Genomic DNA, 19,328 nt, shown 5'->3' on the forward strand with positions numbered 1-19,328 from the left:
AGAATTTTTTTCCTGTAGCTAGTTATTTCTTTTGGTCAAATTTTTCTTCCCTGTGCCTCTTACCTTTTTTGACATATTCTCATGATGAAATCCTATTAATTATTTAATATCAGCTTTAGTATCTTTTTTTTTGTGGAGCCTTTCATTGGTATTGTCTAGCAGTGTTTATCTTTTAAATGTAACTTCTTTATAGCAGAGAGTATATTGTAGTGCGATTACGTTTAATTTCAAAAAATTGACGATTTTATTGGGAAAACGTGGCAGAGTGAGAGACATCTCCAGATCTCTTCCCTTGAAACAATGATAAGCCGAACATCTAAAACTCAACAAAAAACACCCAAACTGCACACCAGCAAGTGTGAACGTGGGATCTGCACATAAGAGCTACCACAGGTCAGAGCCCCAGGAGTTGGGTTATGGACTGGGAGAAACAAAGAAGCTGCCTCTTGCAGCCACAGCCACAGGAGCTCCTCGCAGGAGGAGGGGGAGGGGAAAAGGTGCAGCGACTTCTTTGAACAGCCCCGCCTGGGAGTACTCTGAGTTCCACGCAGTTGGCGGCCGGGCCCAGTCATCAGGGCAGAAAGCAGAGAAGCAGGAAGGGACCACAGAGAAACAACAGTTGATTTTTACCAGTCTTGGTTGCAAAACTGAGGCTGAGCCGTAGCTCCCAACTCCCAACCCAGAGGGCCCATTCCCTCATACCCTCCTAGACCGATCATCGTGGAGCCCCAGGGAAATCTGAGCAAATGCTGCCGGGACTGTAGCTGACACTGACAGGGGCTGAAACTGAGGGTAGCGAGCGTGATTAAATACCTACAAGAAAATAAAAAAGGCATTATTTAGGCTTTATATAAAGTAGGGATCCAAGAAGCTTAGACGCCACCTACTGCAAACCAAAAGAAAAGCAGCTTCTTTGCAGCAGGCTAAAGAGAGACCTTTATATAATAAATTTTCTTTCTGGAAAAACAGCAGAATATATTTTCATTAATGCCCAGGTGGAGAAATAGTCCATTAAACATCTTGAACAACCAAAGTGACAAGGCTTCTCAGAAAGAAAGAGAAAAATCTCCACAAAATAAGCTTACAGACATAGCAATATGCGACTTAAATGACAGAGAATTCAGGATGGTACATCTGAAAAAACTTGGTGAGTTTCAAAGCGAGCCATAACAATTTTGGGAACTGAAAAAACGGCTAGATGAGCAGAGCAAGGAGATTGAAACCCTCAGAAAGAACAGAATAGATTTTCTGGAGATAAAAAAACATACTGCAAGAGTTGGGAAATGAAATAGCAAGCTTGGCAAATAGATTTGACTAAATGGAGGAAAGGATCAGAGATACCAAAAACAGAAATCTAGAAATAAATCGGAAGGAAGAAGAGAGAAACTGAAGAATGAAAAATAATGGAAGAGAAATAAAAGAATTAGCTGATACCATCAGGAGAGGAAACATAAGAATAATGGGCATTATCGAAGGCAAGGAAAAGGAGCAGGGATTAGAAAGCATTTTCAGACAAACAGTGGATGAGAATTTCTCAAATCTAAGAAATGAACTGGAGCTTGGAATTCAAGAAGTCAACAGAACACCCAATTATCTTACCCTAAAAAGGCCTTCACCAAGACACATTGTATTAAAGCTCTCAAAAATCAACAACACAGATAGAATTCTCAGAGCAACCAGGGAGAAGAAAAGGGTAACTTATAAAGGAAAACCCATTAGATTATCCTTAGACTTCTTAGCGCAAACCTTACAAGCCAGAAAGGAACGAAATAAAATATTTACACTATTAAGTGAATGGAACTACAAGCCTAGAATAATGTATACAGTTAAATTCTCCTTTAGATATGAAGGAAAAATTAAGACCTTTCCAGACATACAGAAATTGAGGGAATTGTCTACTACGAGGCCTGCAGTACAGGAAATACTGAAAGGAGTTAGTCAGCTCACTTAATACAAAATGACCAAAAAAAAAAAAAAAAAAAACAAACATAATTAGGAGTAAAGTTCCTATCAGGCAAATAGAAGCAGAGGAGTGCAACTTTAACAGAGAGCAGGGCATTATAAGTTAAAATAATAAGAGAATTGCTATAGTAAGATAGTAATGAACGTTCAGTATACATAGGTACAAATTGAGATAACAATGACTGAAAGGGGGGATTCAAAGATACAAATTCGCAATGGGGAATGGAGATAAGGCACACACAGAAGAAAATGGATGACTATATATATATATATATATATATATATATATATAATTATCCTTTTTATATTCATAATGGTAACCACACACCAAAGATTCAGCACTGAAGTATATAACATAAAACAAGAAGAACCAGAGGGAAAACCCACAAAAGCCAATTAAAATAAAGAAAATAGAAACACAAGGACAAGAAAGCAATGGGAACACCGAGGTACCAGAAAGCAAGAGATAAAATGGCTATGAGAAGACCTTATATTTCAATAATCACCCTAAATATGAATGGACTGAAGTCACCAATAAAAAGGCACAGAGTTGCAGAATGGATCAAAAAACACAACCCAACCATATGCTGCCTCCAGGAGACACATGTCAGCTCCAAATATAGACTCAAAGTAAAAGGGTGGAAAATGATATTTCAAGCAAATGGCATTCAGAGAAAAGTGGGAGTAGTGGTACTAGTATCAGATGAAACAGACTTCAAAATCAAAATGTAAAGAAAGTTACTGAGGTACACTTCATAATGATAAAGGGAATCATGTACCAAGAAGACATAACACTTTTTAATATCTATGCTCCCAATCAGGGAGCCCCAAAATATGTAAAGCAATTACTAACAGAACTAAAGATAGAAACAGACAAAAACTCTATCATAGTAGGGGACCTAAATACCCCACTGTCGGATATGGACAGATCATCCAAATGGAAAATAAATAAGGAAATAACATTCTTAAATGACATATTAGAACAACTGGACATAATTGACATTTACAGAGCCTTCTATCCCTAAACAACTGCTTATACATTCTTCTCTAGTGCACATGGAACATTCTCAAGAATCGACCAAATACTGGGACACAGAGACAGCCTCAACAAATATGAGAGTTGAAATCATACCAACCATATTCTCTGATCATAATGCTCTGAAACTAGAGATCTACTGCAAAAAGAAATCATGAAGAACCACAAATACATGGAGATTTAACAACATGCTACTGAAGAATAACTGGGTCAGGGAAGAAATAAAAAGAGACATCAAGTGAAACATAGAAATGAATGATAATGATAGTACAACACATCAAAACTTTTGGGACATAGCAAAAGCAGTCATAAGAGGAAAGTTCATATTATTACAGGCCTATATCCAAAAAGAAGAATGAGCTCAAATAAACAACCTAATGCTTCATCTTAAAAAACTAGAAAAGGAAGAACAAATGAAGCCTAAAGTCAGCAGAAGGAAAGAAATAAGCAAAATTAGATCAGAAATAAATGAAATTGAAAACAAAAAAATGATAGAAAAAATAAATGCAACAAAGAGCTGGTTCTTTGAGAAGATCTAAAATTGACAAACCCCTGGCTAGACTCACTAAAGTAAAAAGAGAAAGGACACAAATAAACAAAATCAGGGATGAAAGGGGGGAAATTACAAATGACATCGCAGAAATAAAAAGGATCATACAAGAATCCTATGGAAAAGTCTGTAACACCAAATTTAATAACCTGAAAGAAATGAATCAGTACTTAGAAAAATACAACATTCCTAGACTGAACCAAGATAATCTGGAAAATCTAAATAGATCAGCAGTATGGAAATTGAAACAATCATCAAAAACCTACCAAAAAGTAAAAGTCCAGGACCAGATTACTTTACCCGTGAATTCTACCAAACATTCAAAGAAGATTTAATACCTGTTCTCCTCAAACTCTTCCAAAAATTGAAGAGGAGGCAATACCTCTCAACTCATTTTTATGAGGCCAGTATTACTCTGATACCAAAGCCTGGTAAAGATAACACAAAAAAAGAACACTATAGACCAATATCTCTCATGAACACAGATGCGAAAATCCTTAATGAGACACTAGTGAACCGAATATTAAAAAGATTATACACCACGATCAAGTGGGCTTTATCCCAGAGGCGCAGGGATGGTTCAACATGTGCAAATCAATTAATGTGGTACACCACATAAACAAATTAAAAAATGATTCATATGGTCATATCAATAATGCAGGAAAAGCCTTCGACTAGATACAGCATCCATTTTTGATTAAAATACTAAACAAAATTGGTATAGAAGGAAAGTACCTTAATATAATAAAGGCCATATTTGACACACCCTCAGCCAACATTATACTTAATGGTGAAATTCCAGAAACCTTCTCTCTAAGATCAGGAATAAGGAAAGGCTGTCCACTATTGCTGCTGTCACTCAATATAATATGAGAGGTCCTTGCAAGAGCAATCAGACAAGAAAAAGATATAAAAGGTATCCGAATAGGAAACAAAGAAGTCAAACTGTCACTATTTTCAGATGACATAATTCTCTATATAGAAAACCCTAAAGACTCCACAAGAACACTACTAGAAACAATAAGCAAATACAGCAAAGTTTCTGGATAGAAAATTGATGTTCAAAAATCCATAGCATTCCTATACTCTAATAATGAAGTGTCAGAAAAAGAAGTAGAAAAAATAATTCTTTTTGCAATTGCAACAAAAAGAATAAAATACCTAGGAATAAATTTAATGAAACATGTGAGGAACTTATCTAATGAAAACTACAAGGGCCTATTAAAAGAAATTGGAGAAGATACAAAGAAATAGAAAGATATTCCGTGATCTTGGATCAGAAGAATCAACATAGTTAAAATGACCATTACCTAAAGCATTATACAGATTTAATGAAATCCCCATCAAAATCCCATTGTCATTTTTTTTTTTAAAGAACGAGAACAAAAAATCGTTTGTATGGAAGCACAAAAGACCCTGATTTACCAAAGCCATCCTGAGAAAAAAGAATGAGGTTAGAGGCATCACTCTGCCTGACTTCAAATTATACTACAAAGTGATAGTAATCAAAACGGCATGGTATTGGCAGCAAAATAGACACACGGACCAGTGGAACAGAATTGAGAGTCCAGAAGTAAACCCATATTTATATGGATGGATGATTTTCAACAAAAAAGCCAAAACATACAGTGGAGAAAGGAAAGCCTCTTCAATGAATGGTGCTGGGAAAACTGGAAAGTCACCTGCAAAAGAATGAAACTAGACTGTTGTCTATTACCACACACTGAAATTAACTCAAAACAGATTTAGGACCCGAATATAAGACCTGAAACAATAAAATGCATAGAAGAAAACATAGGAACTAAACTCAAGGATCTTGGACTTGAAAAGGATTTTATGAGTTTAATCTCAAAAGCAAGAGAAGTAAAAGCAAAAATAAATGAATGGGACTATATCAAACTAAAAAGCTTCTGCCTAGCAAAAGAAACTGTCAACAAGGTAAAGAGACAACCATCCGAATGGGAAAATATATTTGTAAGCAACACCTCCAATAAGGGCCTAATATCCAAAGTACAAAGAACTCATATGACTCAAAATATACAAAGAACTCATATGACTGAACAACAAAAAAAAACAAATGATCTAATCAAAAAATGGGCAAAGGACCTGAACAGACACTTCTCCCTAGAGGACATACAAATGGCCAACAAATATATAAAAAGATGCTCAACATCACTAGCTATTAGGGAAATGCAATCAAAACCACAATGAGATACCATCTCACACCTGTTAGAATAGCTGTAATCAACAGGACAAGTAATAACACATGTTAGAGAGGATGTGGAGAAAAAGGAACCCTCATACACTGCTGAAGGGACTGCATATTGGTACAGCCACTATGGAAAACAGTATGGAGGTTCCTCAAAAAACTAAGAATTGGTCTACTATATGATCCAGCAATCCCTCTACTGGGTATTTACCCCAAAGACTTGAAAACCCATATCTGAAAAGATATTTGCACACCGATGTTCATAGCAGCATTATTCATAGTGGCCAGGACATGGAAGCAACCGAAGTGGCCTATGATAGATGATTGGCTAAAGAAGGTGTGGTACATGTAATACAATGGAATATTACTCAGCTGTACGAAGAGATGAAATACAACATGGATGGACCTCGAGATAATCATGCTAAGCAAAATAAGCCAGACAGAAAAAGTTGAAAATCACATGATATCACTTATATGTGGATATAAACCTAAAAGCAATAAATGAACAGGAGAAATAGACTCATGGACATTGACAATAGACTGGTGGTTACTTAAGGGTAGGGAGTACGGGAGGAAGGGTTAGGTAGAAGGGTTAAAGGGGGTTAAATATAGGGAGGTAGAGGGTAGGTGAAGTGGGTAAAGGGGATCAAATATATGGTAGCTGAAGGAAACCGGACTTTGAGTAGTAAACACACAATAGAATATACAGATGTCAAATTATAAGGTACACCTGAAAATTGTAGAATTGTATTTACCAGTGTTACCCCAATAAACTTAATTAAAAAATATATGTACATAAAAAAAATTTACTGCCCCTACTCCACTGAACTTTCATTGATAATGGGCCCTAAGTGTATTTTGTACATATATCTCAACTTCAAGAACAATTTTGGACAAATTCAATATTGATTATATAACCAAACGAATTATATAAAAGAGCTTACCAGGACCTAGATGAATGGAAGAAGAAATAAATCACTGTATAGAGGAGTTCAGGGAGAGGAGAGATCATTTGGAGCTGGAGGGGCAGGAGAAGGGGAAGGAAGGCGACCTGTTTCTGTTGAGCTTTGTTAGGTACCAGGCACTGTGCCAGGTACTTTACACACCTTATCTCATTTGACCCTGAGAATAACTCTTGAAGTAGGTTCTGTCACTCTCATATTGCTTATTGCAGATAAAAAAATTAATGTTTATAGAGATGAGTAATTACAAAAGTTTAGTCCATTAATAAGTTCCAGACCTGGAGGACAGAGAATGGGTGTTCCTCTGAAGTTCAAAAAAAGAAATGAATGGGTGGATTCTGCATAAGCATATACACAACTACAGATAGGAGTGATCAGCCAGTGTTTATAGGTTACATGGGAGGTCAACCTGATTAGCCTGAAGAGTGTGAATGGGGGTGGAAAATTGGTAAGCTGTGTTCATGGTGTTTTACAGTCAGTCATTAAGTCATGAAGTCCTCTGACAGAGTGGAAGGGGTTAAGGTTCTGCTAAAGGGTGTGTCTGTATAAATAATGGTTACAGCTAGGTTGGCCTGGGCAACTCCTGGTGCCCAAGGCAGGTTATATTCTCAGCACTGCTCTGTTACCAGATGATTATGCTTGAGCCCATAGGAATTAATTTACATTGCCAAGAGCCTTTGGGAATGCCCAGTTGAGAGTTTTAATGAAACAAAAGAGATAGTTGAACTCAGGAAAATAGTTCAAGATAGAAAGAAAGCTCTGCTGCTTGAAGGATTACATTAAAAATCAAAAAGTGTTATTTAAAAGGGAAAAGAAGATTCACAAGAGTTGTTATTAAAATTCCCTTTTTCTTCAATATAGGAACACTTGTAAAACAAGGTACAACTTTTAGGCATGGGCAGTGTCTTAGTCCATTCAGACTGCTATAACAAAAATACCATGGATTAGGTGGCGTATAAACAGCAGAAATTGATTTCTTATACTTCCGAAGTCCAACAGCATTGTGTTGGTGAGGACCCTGCTTTCTGGTGCATAGACGGCTGGCATTCTTCTTGCTGTAACCTCACCTGACAGAGGGGCTTTATCATAAAGGGATAGCAAAAGTGAAAACTGAACGTGTGGGGGTGAGGTGAGACAGTCAGATACAGTGGCTCACGTTGATCACTTCTGAAAAGAAATTTAGATAAGCCTGATTGGTTTGATCTAGGTCCCCTACTTATATATGCTTATACTCAACCTGCCTAAGCAAGGAGGGCTGGGAAAAGGAATTTTGGATTCTGCTTTGGAGAGGTGAGAGTCATCATTTCGAGTTTTCCTTAGACATGTGAAAGTTGTTCAAAAGGTGCTGGGAGGGCCAAAATATCATGGGCCCATGACAAATCGAAACCCTTTTTGAGTCTATTTTCATCTTTATCTAGATTATGGAGACCCATGAAAATAGTGCCCAGGGACCACTGTGTGTAGAAGTACTGGCTGTGCACTGCACAACTCCCCCAAGTGTGCCATTCGTATAGACCGATACAAATGGCTCCCCTAGAGTTGTGTAACTGGGAAGCCCTCAATGCAGCCCTCGCATTTATAATGTGAAATGATAAAAGCATTATCGAGCGCCTAGCGTGATTCAAGTACTCCCCTGCTGCGGAACAACAGAGCAGTCCAGTGCATGTACTCTGAGGTCTAACAGTCTCGAGTTTGAATTTCACATCCATCACTTATTAGTCATGTGGTACGGATGAGTTATTGAAACTCTTGGAAATCTTATTATTATTATTATTTTTTAAATGGACGTGCTATACTTATATCATTCAGTCATTATACATGCCTAACCCGGGGCGAGCATGTGGGAAATGGTCGCCGTAGTTACGATTCACAAGCATTATCTCATATAATTTCATTACAGTCTTATAATTTAGGTCTAACTCATGGGGAAGCAGGTTCAGAGAACATAAGACCTGCCCAAGATAAGGTAGCTGGGGGGTGGCAGAGCATGGGTTCATACTTGGATTTGGGAGACTGAGCTCATTCTACACTGACATGTCGATTTTTACCTGGTATTTTCTAAGGATGGATCTTTAATCTGAAGTCTTTTTCCTCTGGGCCTCTCTTGCTATGTCCAACATAAATATTAATGCAGCTACCATCTGCTGCCATGTAAAAACACTCGGTCATATCTATTCTAGCAAATGAAGCAGAATCGCCTTTTGTTTGATTTAGTGTATGTATGTGTTATGCTTTCTTTTGACCATCCAATCCATTTTTGGAGTCTGGGTTACCTAGGGAACTAGCATATGACACTGGTAATTTTTTTTTTTTAAGATGCAAGTTCAAAGTTATTAGAGTTGTCAGCAGAATTTCAACTGGTGACCACTGTATTGACTACAAAGTATCATAATTTTACTTTTTTATAAAAATAAAATTTATAAGAAGTTGCAGTTGAAAGCTAGCTAATCAATGTCATTATTTTAGAGTGTATAATTTGCACATAATTCTCATTGCTTTGGGACATGGTTTATATATTTTTAAGTGTAAGTGAATTTTAGGAGGTTTATAGCCATTGGTAGTTTTAAGTTTCTCTCTGAGCGACATTATATAAAGTCTATGGGATCTTGCCTCTCTCTAGACTTATCTTTCGTTTTGAAGAAGCCCGGACTTAAGTTCAAGGATTCAAAACTCTCACAATGCATCAGTTGTCATTACAAAAATAAACGAACTTTAAAAATGAAATAAAAATTACCCGATATTCCTTCCTGCACCTCCAGGACTCCAAATTGTAAAGACAGGACGGGGCATACAGATCCAACCTAAAGTGACACAGGATTTTGGGAACTAAAGGTGTGAGTCTGAGAAATTTGAGGCTCCTCTACCAAGTCTGAAGGACTGTAGGAATGGAAATAGAGTTCAGAATGGAAAGTTTGGAGGCAAGTAAAGATTCCAAAGTTATGAACCCGAATTGCAAATATTCGAAGGAAAGTTAGAAACGATTCGTAATCTACTTTTAATGATAGAAACTTGGGTTGGTTCCTATATTCAGGGGCCAGTATCGGAGCAAATGTGTCCTCACAGAGTATAGGCTTAGTTTTTTAAATATATTTTACATTAACCAGAATTAAGTCTGACTTTGAGGGACTGTCTTTAGTCTGGTTTCTTGAAAGTAGAGCCTGAGAACATAGAGTCAAGGGAGGTATGTTAAACAGTCCAGGGCTGAGATTGCAATTGAGAGCCAAGTCTATACCAAAGCGTCGATTTAATGTATCTGAGCAGAGAGATTTCCAATTAGGTGGCAGGAATTACAGAACAAGCAGGATGGGACTAAAAGGCAGGAGGTGCCCTGAGGTGCTGGATATAGCTACATTTAGAGGCATTTCCTAAAGTGACTTTGGCTTCATCTGTTAGAGCTAAATGGGAAGTTAGACTAATTGGACCTTGAAGGATGGGTAGGGTCTGATGGGGTGATATAGAGGGGCAACATTTCAATGGAAATGTGCTCAGGATGAGCCAATATGGGAGAAGCTGTGTGACACCAACGTTCTGTCATTTAAGATGCACTTTTGTGGTACATCTGGGCCCCTTCAGCGTAGCCCTTACCTTAGCAAATACTGAGGTAATAAAGCCACCTGTTGGTGATGCCATGAGTCAGGAGGGTCGCCCTTAACATTGTTCTGAGGAGTCTCCCTCACACTCACAATGATGTTATTCTCCGATGAGTAAAAGATCAGAACAAAGTGGTCTCAGCTTATCCTCTGAAGACATTCAGACTGAAAAGATGAAGAACTCTCCAGGAAGTTCACTGGAAGGCCAAGCATTTTCACCTGAAAGGGGCAATGGCAGTGGAGCGCAATGCTTAGACTGAGCAAATGCAGAAGAGAGAAAAAGTGTGTAAGGATGAGTAATTAGAGGAGAAGGAGAAGGTGAGATTCAAGAACTAGTTTTCTGAACAGGAAAGTCTGAGTAATGCAATAAATAGGTGCAGCATAAACATAACGGGAGTCTGTGAGTGAGCTGCAGTCTGCACAAGATGACTGAAAAAGAGAACACAGGCGGAGATGGAGCCGTCAGACCCTGACTGGCCATGTCCGGAGGGAGTGCATGGACCAGCTCTTGGTGGGACGGGGAACCGGTGATCAAAACTAAGCCACAGGTGGCTCATATGTATATAATACACATCTCATTTAATAGTTTAGCAAACTCATTTGGTATATATGTTATTCTCAAGCATGTTCCTTTTAAAAAATTATTAGTTCCAGCTGAGAATACCAATAGTTTAGTGAAATATTTTCATTTGGGTGGATTTTACCAGCTTCCTGTCCCCCTGGATTAATGCTCAGACTGGACAGTCTCTGCAAATTTGAGTCTACCTAGATCCTTTTCTCTTAATAGAAATGAAAGGGCTTTGAGTACTTACTTGTATATTTGAAATGAAGGATCTTCGATGTAATGGAATTGTGTATAAGTGTAGACAAGCTGCCTACTCTTAAAAATACTTCACTTTCCAAGTGCAGAAAGATGCAAATTTAAAGACAAATTCATACAAATATGTCACTAAATATACACTTGCTGATGTATGCATGTATAATGCTTCAGAAACAAATAGAAATGGACTGAAATATTTACATAGACATGTAAAATCTTCATATTTGAAAAATATGGCCCAAGGGCATTAGAGTATTCATAGAGGCCCTTTTTTTTTTTTTTAAAAAAAAAAAAAGAATTGACTTTAGATTCTTTCCACCTGCAACAAATTGTATCAAATTGTTATGAGGAAGGCTAGAAAAATTCCACCTCTTCATCTCCCACAACAGGTACTAAGGCCAGTTCTCTGTTGGAGGACAGTACATTTTTAAACCTGTTCCGAGTGAATTGTAGGTAAATTATAAATCTTCTGGAGACACTGAATTATTAGATTTAAATGAGCAAGCATGCATAGTCATCAAGTAAATGATGTGTAATCTAGTTATGGTTACCTTTGATGCTATTTGATAATCTAAAAAGCATGACATGGAGGCAAAAAATGCATCTTTGAGTAAGATGAGCAGGAGAGAAAACCTTGGCATTATTGGCTTTAATATTTGTGATTTTTACTATTTCTAAGTAACCCCGGAATCCATAAGCTGTAATCCTTGGCCATTTTGCCGAGGCACATGTACTATAGAGATTATGTTAGTCACATAATTTATGTTAGTAACGTTGTAAATTATTTTCTTTCTGTCCCTATAGAATCTGTAAAACCGAAGGGTATCCGTTGAAAATCTTAGGTACACTTACTCCATTTTTAGGGGAGAAATTATATGTTGCGACATTTTAAAACATTTTTCATGGATATGAAGGGTCTGAAATATAAATAAAGGTACCAGAACTGTGTTTCTGTGGGTAACAGGAATTCTGAGAGGGAGCAGAACCTGGTAACTATGAGTCGGTGGAGTCTATGTGAGTGGTTCATGAGTGGTGATAAAGAAGTCGTATGATTTACTATCTCTAGCTGTTCTCATTTACTGCTTTCATGTTTAATTATTAAAGAACAAAAATTATTCCAAGGCATCATCAGAGAACTACAAATTAAAACCACTATGAGAGATCGCCTCATACCTGCCAGATTGGCTATCATCAATAAATCAAAGAACATGTGTCAGCGAGGATGTGGAAAAAAGGGAACCCTCATACACTGTTGGTGGGACCCATGGAAAACAGTCCGGATGTTTCTCAAAAAGTTAAAAACGGATATACCTTTTGACGCAGCAATTGCACTCCTGAGTATTTATCCGTAGAAAACCAAAACAATAATTCGTAAAGATCTATGCACCCCAGTGTTCATGGCAGCACAATTTACAATAGCCAAGATATGTAAGCAACTTAAATGCCCATCAACAGACAATTGAATAAAGAAGTTATGGTTCATATATACAATAGAATATTACTCAGCCATTAAAAAAAAATGAACTTCTGCAGTCAGCATTAATGTAATGGGTATATGTAGAGCCAGAGAAGAAAAAGAGTAATCAGGGGGATCATTTCATAAACTATATAAGTCTAACCAATGTACTGTATACTTGAAACTAATAATACAATTAAAAAAAAATTATTCCAAAGTGATAGAAAGGCTAAAACTGTAGGTCAAGTTCAAAGAGCAAGGTAAGAATTTGAGGGCATTTGGCATCCAAGAGAGTAAGGGCATGGAGGACAGGGATTGAAGAGTGAGCAGAAGTTCACAGTAGCAAGTGCAAACCATGGAGCAGGAGGAACTTTGGAGGTCAGCACATTGCCTGGAACTAAGATTTTCAGCTTTCTACTAGGTGGCTGTTTAATTCCTTTTTGAATACCACCTTAGAGATGACTCATTCTATTTTGGTGTAGTTCTAGTATTCTAAAAGTTATCTTTCATATACTGAACACAAATCCTTATTTTCTTTTTATTCATTGGTATATCACAATTTCCAGATACCTCATGATTCCTTCTTTTAGCAAGTATTGAATGAGGACCTGCTATGTGCTCCCCAAATACTTAGAGATATACTTGTACGCAGAACAAAAATACACATCTAAGAATACTCTTTGTTGTTTAGTTTGATGTAGCAACTGATTGTAAACAATCAAAAGGTTGACTGACAAGGAACTGGTACAATATACGATGTCACATTCACACAATGGAATTTTATGCAGCTATTAAAATAGTAATGTGTGTCTGTAAGTCCTAACATGGGAAATTTACAAAATGTATTGTTAAGTGAAAAAATCATGCAGAACAATAGATAGAGTATGTTTCCATTTGTTTTAAGAATAAGGACATAAATATAATATATGCCTTCTATACATGTATGAAATTTATTGGTTCCTTTAACTGAAAAATTTAGAGTATTGAATTGTCCTCAAACAAGACTAGGTCCAGGGCCTCACACGGTGCACGAGATGCTGCGCCTCACTCTGTAGCTGGGTTCCACTTTTCTTTCTTTGGCGTCCTTGTCAGACGGCTTCTATGCCATTGGCAGCTCCAGGCTGCCATGATTATCACAGTGCATAGGAGAGACATCCTCTGTTTCGGTGAGCCTTTAGCAAACCTAATAGATTTGGTCTGGTTTGCACTGTGTGCCCACCCTGTGGATCCGTCCCTGTGAGTGGAGGGATGAAGAGCCTTGACTGGCCGTGCGGATCGTGTGCCCACACCTGTGACTAAAGGTGGGAAGGAGCACACGAGGAAGGAACAGTTCAATGGAAGGGATGATTTTCAGATTAAACCACACATGCCCCTACAGTGACCTTCATAGCACCTTTTCTGTTCATGCACAAGTATGGTGATTTTTCTATGACAAATAGCTAAAACTGTGCTCCTGCATCTCAAGAAATTCTTTTATGCCCTGCCGCTCACTTTCAATTTGGACATCCTCACCCTTTTCTTCTATCCTTGGTTTTCAATTTAAGGGCTCTTTTTTGTTTCTCTCATTTAGCCCAGTCGGTCCACTCAGACTGTTAACCTACTTACTTGTGCTATCTGCCAGGGATTGCATTTAGTGTTCACCTTTGACCTTGACCCTCAATCATACAATTTGGTTTAAATGCACCTCAGCCTCTGGGAAGAAAATATGCTTTCTTCCCCATCATTAGTCTTAGTTGAGTTTAATTTCTGGGCTCCCCCATGTCTGGCAGGGGAATCAGGCAAAATTATTTAAATTCTTGCTCTGGTTGTTTTTATTAGCGCTCAATGGATTAACCAAAAGTACTGCTTTCATGCCTGTATGTTCCCGCTGATTCCTCTTGATTCCTATAAAGTCGTATGAGTGAATACTAAACTGGATATAGCATCTCACCTCTTTCTCGTTTCCAATTAAGAATCAGATAATATTGCTTGTGATCACAGATTATAAAGAATTAAATTATTCTGTAAGCTCTTACTTTTTTTTGGTATTCAAAATAAATCTGGGTATTAGCACTCTGTTTCTGAATGGAACCGTTTCTTTGTTGTAGAATAATATCTTAATCTGCAGTTGGTTTGGATTAAAACTGTTTTAATTGTGATTGCTACTGACTAGAGAGGAGAGAAAGATAGTGAGTTAAGATGTGCTGAGATACCAATAAGTTGCAGGATGATATAATAATAGTGGAATAAAAAGGATAAATTTGGATATTTGGGTGAATTTTAAAAAATATGTCAAATGAGCTGAGCCATCATCCAGATTATGACAGCCAGATAGGCACAAGAAGCTCAGAATGCAAAAGCTTCTAATTACAGAAATATGTCTGCTCAAATAATGCATCGCTAATTTTGAAATAGGGTGCAAAGAAAGGGATTGCCTTGGTTTTAGCTTCACAGATAAATTATCAGATATAGTAATTGCTTTGTTTGACACTTATTCTTTCACTCCTTCTTAGCCAATCGTGGCAACATATTCTTTAGTCGTATTTATGCTTAGCTTTCAAATGGATACGATTCATTCATCATACAAATGAGACCATGTAAAAGCCCAGGCCCTGCAAATGTCCCCCACCCCCGACTTTAGGACTCAGACACGCCGCCCTCTTGCTTTGCCTGGCTCTTTAATATTTGGACAAATGTACTCCGAGCATCCTTTTTTTGATATTTTATTTAGACTTCCTTGCAGACTGGTCTACCCCACTGGACCACTTAAAATTTATATTATACATCTAATTTTGTTTATTGCAAAAAAAAAAAAAAAGAAAGTACAAGTGTAAAGAATGACATAAAGACCAATCGTAATTTCATTTATGTAAAATAATTACCAGAGTCAAATAATAACTAACATTTTACTGCATTTCATCAAATCTAAGATACCATTAACTATAATTTATACTATTTACTATTAAGAAAGAAGAAATGCTGTTAGTCAGACTATAAAATACTATTTTCTTTTCTATTAAAAAGTTTATACTCATTGAAAGTCTCTTTTAGACTTGTTTAGATATAGACTTCTGTCATGGATGTCCTTATAGTGTATCTAAAAAGGAAAATATAAGAAAAAAAAATTAGTTAGAGTCATTCTAAAGTCTCTTCATATTAAGAATCCAATACTTCCATGTCACTTTTTGATCCAGAGCTGTCAATATCTGTTTTTTTCTAATGGTTTCATCCTCTGTGTTATCAAAAACATTGATAATGCAGCATTGCTCTAAAGAGAGCTCCACTATTGTCTCCCAGATTATTATACAAGCTCATTCATTCTGGGTTTTGTTTTGTTTTTTTTTTTTTTTTTGCCACTGAAACTATCCTTTCTCCAGTTTTAGGTGGGCACATTGTGGCCCAGTTAGAGACATTTCTGAGGCTGCCCGGTAGGTCGATACTGAGGTCTAAATGTTTGTGTTCCCAAAATTCATGTTGAAATCCTAACCCCCAAAAGTGATGGTATTAGTGGGTGGGGCTTTTGGGTGGAGCCTTCACAAATGGGGTTGGTGCGCTTATAAAAGGGGCCCCACAGAACTCTCTAATCCTTCTGCCATTTGAAGATACAAGGAGAATTCTGCACCCCAGAGTAGGACCCCCACTTGACCATGCTGGAGCCATGATCCTGGACTTCCAGCCTCCAGAACTGTGAGAAATACATTTTTACTATTAATAAGCCACCCAGTCTGTAGTATTTTGTTATAGCAGCCCAAGCCCATTCAGACACTTGGTCCAACTAGTGGACAAGGAGAAATGGTGTACACGACTTCTGATTCAGATCCTTAAAAGGAAGCTGCGTGCCTCTTACTTTCTCTTTCACCCTTTCTGTGGAGCGAAGTGCGGACATGGTGATAGTGAACCAGCTTTAATCATATAGAAGATACCCTCGGCGTGGTGGAGAAGCTAGATAGAAAGAGCTTGACCTTTGCTTCACCGCGTAGAGCAGAGCCGCCTACCTGCCAAGACCGAACAGCAGCTTTGACAGAAGGGAAAAGCTAACCTTCCATTTTGTTTAAACACTGTTATTGTCAAAGCAGCCAAATGAATATCCATATTGCATATACTATTTTAAAAATTTCTTTTTTAATATGTTGAAAAATACTTCTACTTACCATTAAATATTTTGATGGCTAAATAATATTTGTAATACAGATATGTCATTAATTAAGTCCCTATTATTGGGCATTTAGGTTGTTCCAATTTTCTGTGTTATAAATAATACTGGAATAAAAATTCTAATGCTATAAATGTGTGTATATATTACATTATACATGCAAGCAAACAGTGAACACATGTATATGTATATGTGTATATGTGCACAGAGTTCTTTGTTTCTCTAAAATAAATTACTATAAATAGAATCACTTGATCAAAGGGCTTTCACATTTTTAAGGCTTTTAAGATTTATTATCAAGTTGACTGCTTGTACTTCTTCACTAATTTACCCTACCACTAGGAATAGATGTAGATTGCTATACAATGTGAATTTGTAAAAATGTTTTTGAGGTACGATTCGCATACTGTAAATCCGTAGATCTTAAGTGCTCAATTCTATAAATTTTAACAAGTGTATAACCCATGTAACTGCCACATATAAAAAGATATAGGACATCTCCTGGTCAGAAAGTTATGTGTCCCTTTCTGTAGTCTCCACCCCACAGAAGCAAGTACTTTTTGGCTTTCTAAGTTAGCCTATTTTTTGGACTCCTTATAGATGAAATCATACAGTAGATATTCTTTTGTTTCTAGCTTCTTTGCTTTCATTTTTGAGATTTATTCATGTTGTTGCAAATATCAGCAGTGTTCTGTTGTATGAAGTTACTACATTTGAAAAAAATCTGTTCTATTGATAAATGTTTGCATTATTTCCAGTTTGAGGCTATTAAGAATGTGACTTTTTCTGAACACATGTTCTTCATTTAGTTTCTCTTGAATAAATACCTAAGAGTGGGATTCCCGGGTTATAGAGTAGATACATATTTAACTTTTAAAGAAACTGATATGAAGCTCTCAAAAATGATTGTATGACTTGATGCTCCCACCAGCAATGCATGAGCGTTTTAGATGCTTCTCACGCTGGCAGACATTTGGTATTGTTAGTCTTTTAGAATTTAGCCATTCTAGTAGCTGTAGAGATGTTAAATTGCATTTTCCTTTTGACTAATAATGTTGAGCTCCTTTGTATATACTTATTGGCTATTCGTATATCTTTTGCAAAGCCTTCATTCAAGTCTTATGTCCACTTTAATAAATTAAAAATTTTTAAATTATTTATTTGTAGGAGTTCTTTATATATTCTGGATATCAGTTCTTCATCAGATATATATGTTAGGAATTTTTTCTAGAGAGTAGTTTATGAGCAGAAATTTTAGTTAGGATGAAGTATATTAATTTTAGTTAGGATGAAGTATATTAATTTTTTCTTTTATACTTAGTTGTTTCTTTTGTAGTCTAAGTTTTTACCAAAAGGTTACAAAGATATTATCCTATGTTTTCTTTCTAACTTAATGGTTTTAATTTTTCAAATATACTTAATGATCCATCTCAAATTAACTCCATTATTGGAATGAAGTAGGGGATAAGTTTCATTTATTTTCTAATTTTTATAACAGGTTTTCTAAATCATTGGTTGAAATAACTCTTTTAGTTTTTGCCAGTATAATAAGTATAGATGGCACTTTATTGTTTTATGCTTTGATGAACTATTGACTGAATATTTTCCTGGAGTTTCATATTCCTATGACTTTGAGTCAGAGATATTATAATAGCCAACCCCAAAGGGTGGGCTTCTTGACTTTAGGGAAATATCTTGTTTTCTTCTTGAGAGAAGTAAAATTGCCTTAGCAGGACTGATCTAGTGACATCTGTGTCACTCAAAATGAGAAAACATCCAGAAGAATTATTGGCAGCCATCAATCTATTTTAAATTAGTAAGAATTTAGATCATCTTCTGACACATTAAGGTGACCATATTTGTATGATGTTGCTCACCTGGAAGAGGTCAAATTTTTCAATATAGGTTAAAACATAGGAAAGGACTAGTTATAGCAAACACTAAGAGTAATGCCCTAACTATGAGCTCTGAAAACCATGAGCTGCGCTTCCCAGAGAAACAAATGAAGCTTGTTTAAAATATATTTAACATAAAGAACAGAGAATACATTTTAAGGAAGCTGCCGATGCTGACAAGTTAAACCAAAGTACTCTGGCAATTTTGCCCTTCGCTTTCTATGACCTACAAAAAATAGGAGCTGTCCACATGAAGTCAAAATTTGTTTTTCTCAGTAAAGGGCAAATCTCAACCCCACTGAGTTTTTCAAGGCTTATACTTTAAGTAGACAGGCTTGAGCTCTAAGGAGGGGTCAAACATTCACATTCATTCAGGAGAGTTAATGTCAGAGAAAAGCGACTAGCTAAGCAGCTATAATAATTCCAATAGAAAGTACATTTACATTTTTCTAGTACTACAATTCATTTAATTCTTTATGCCACATAAATCTTTTCCATCCACTTTCAGATATTTGGCTTCCAGATACTCTATAATAGCTGTAAAATGAGCTCAAATCTTCTTTTTCTCTGGTATTTATCATTTAATTGCTTCCCACGACCTCTAGTAGTTATGTTGTGCCATTTGGACTTTGAACTTTAAATAATTTTTCTGCCATTCTCTCCATCTACTCATCTGACAAATGTAAGGATTATTATTTAATTAACAAGATATTTCT

This window comes from Rousettus aegyptiacus, unplaced genomic scaffold, assembly GCF_014176215.1.
Source record: "Rousettus aegyptiacus isolate mRouAeg1 unplaced genomic scaffold, mRouAeg1.p scaffold_m13_p_10, whole genome shotgun sequence".
Lineage (NCBI taxonomy): Eukaryota > Metazoa > Chordata > Mammalia > Chiroptera > Pteropodidae > Rousettus > Rousettus aegyptiacus.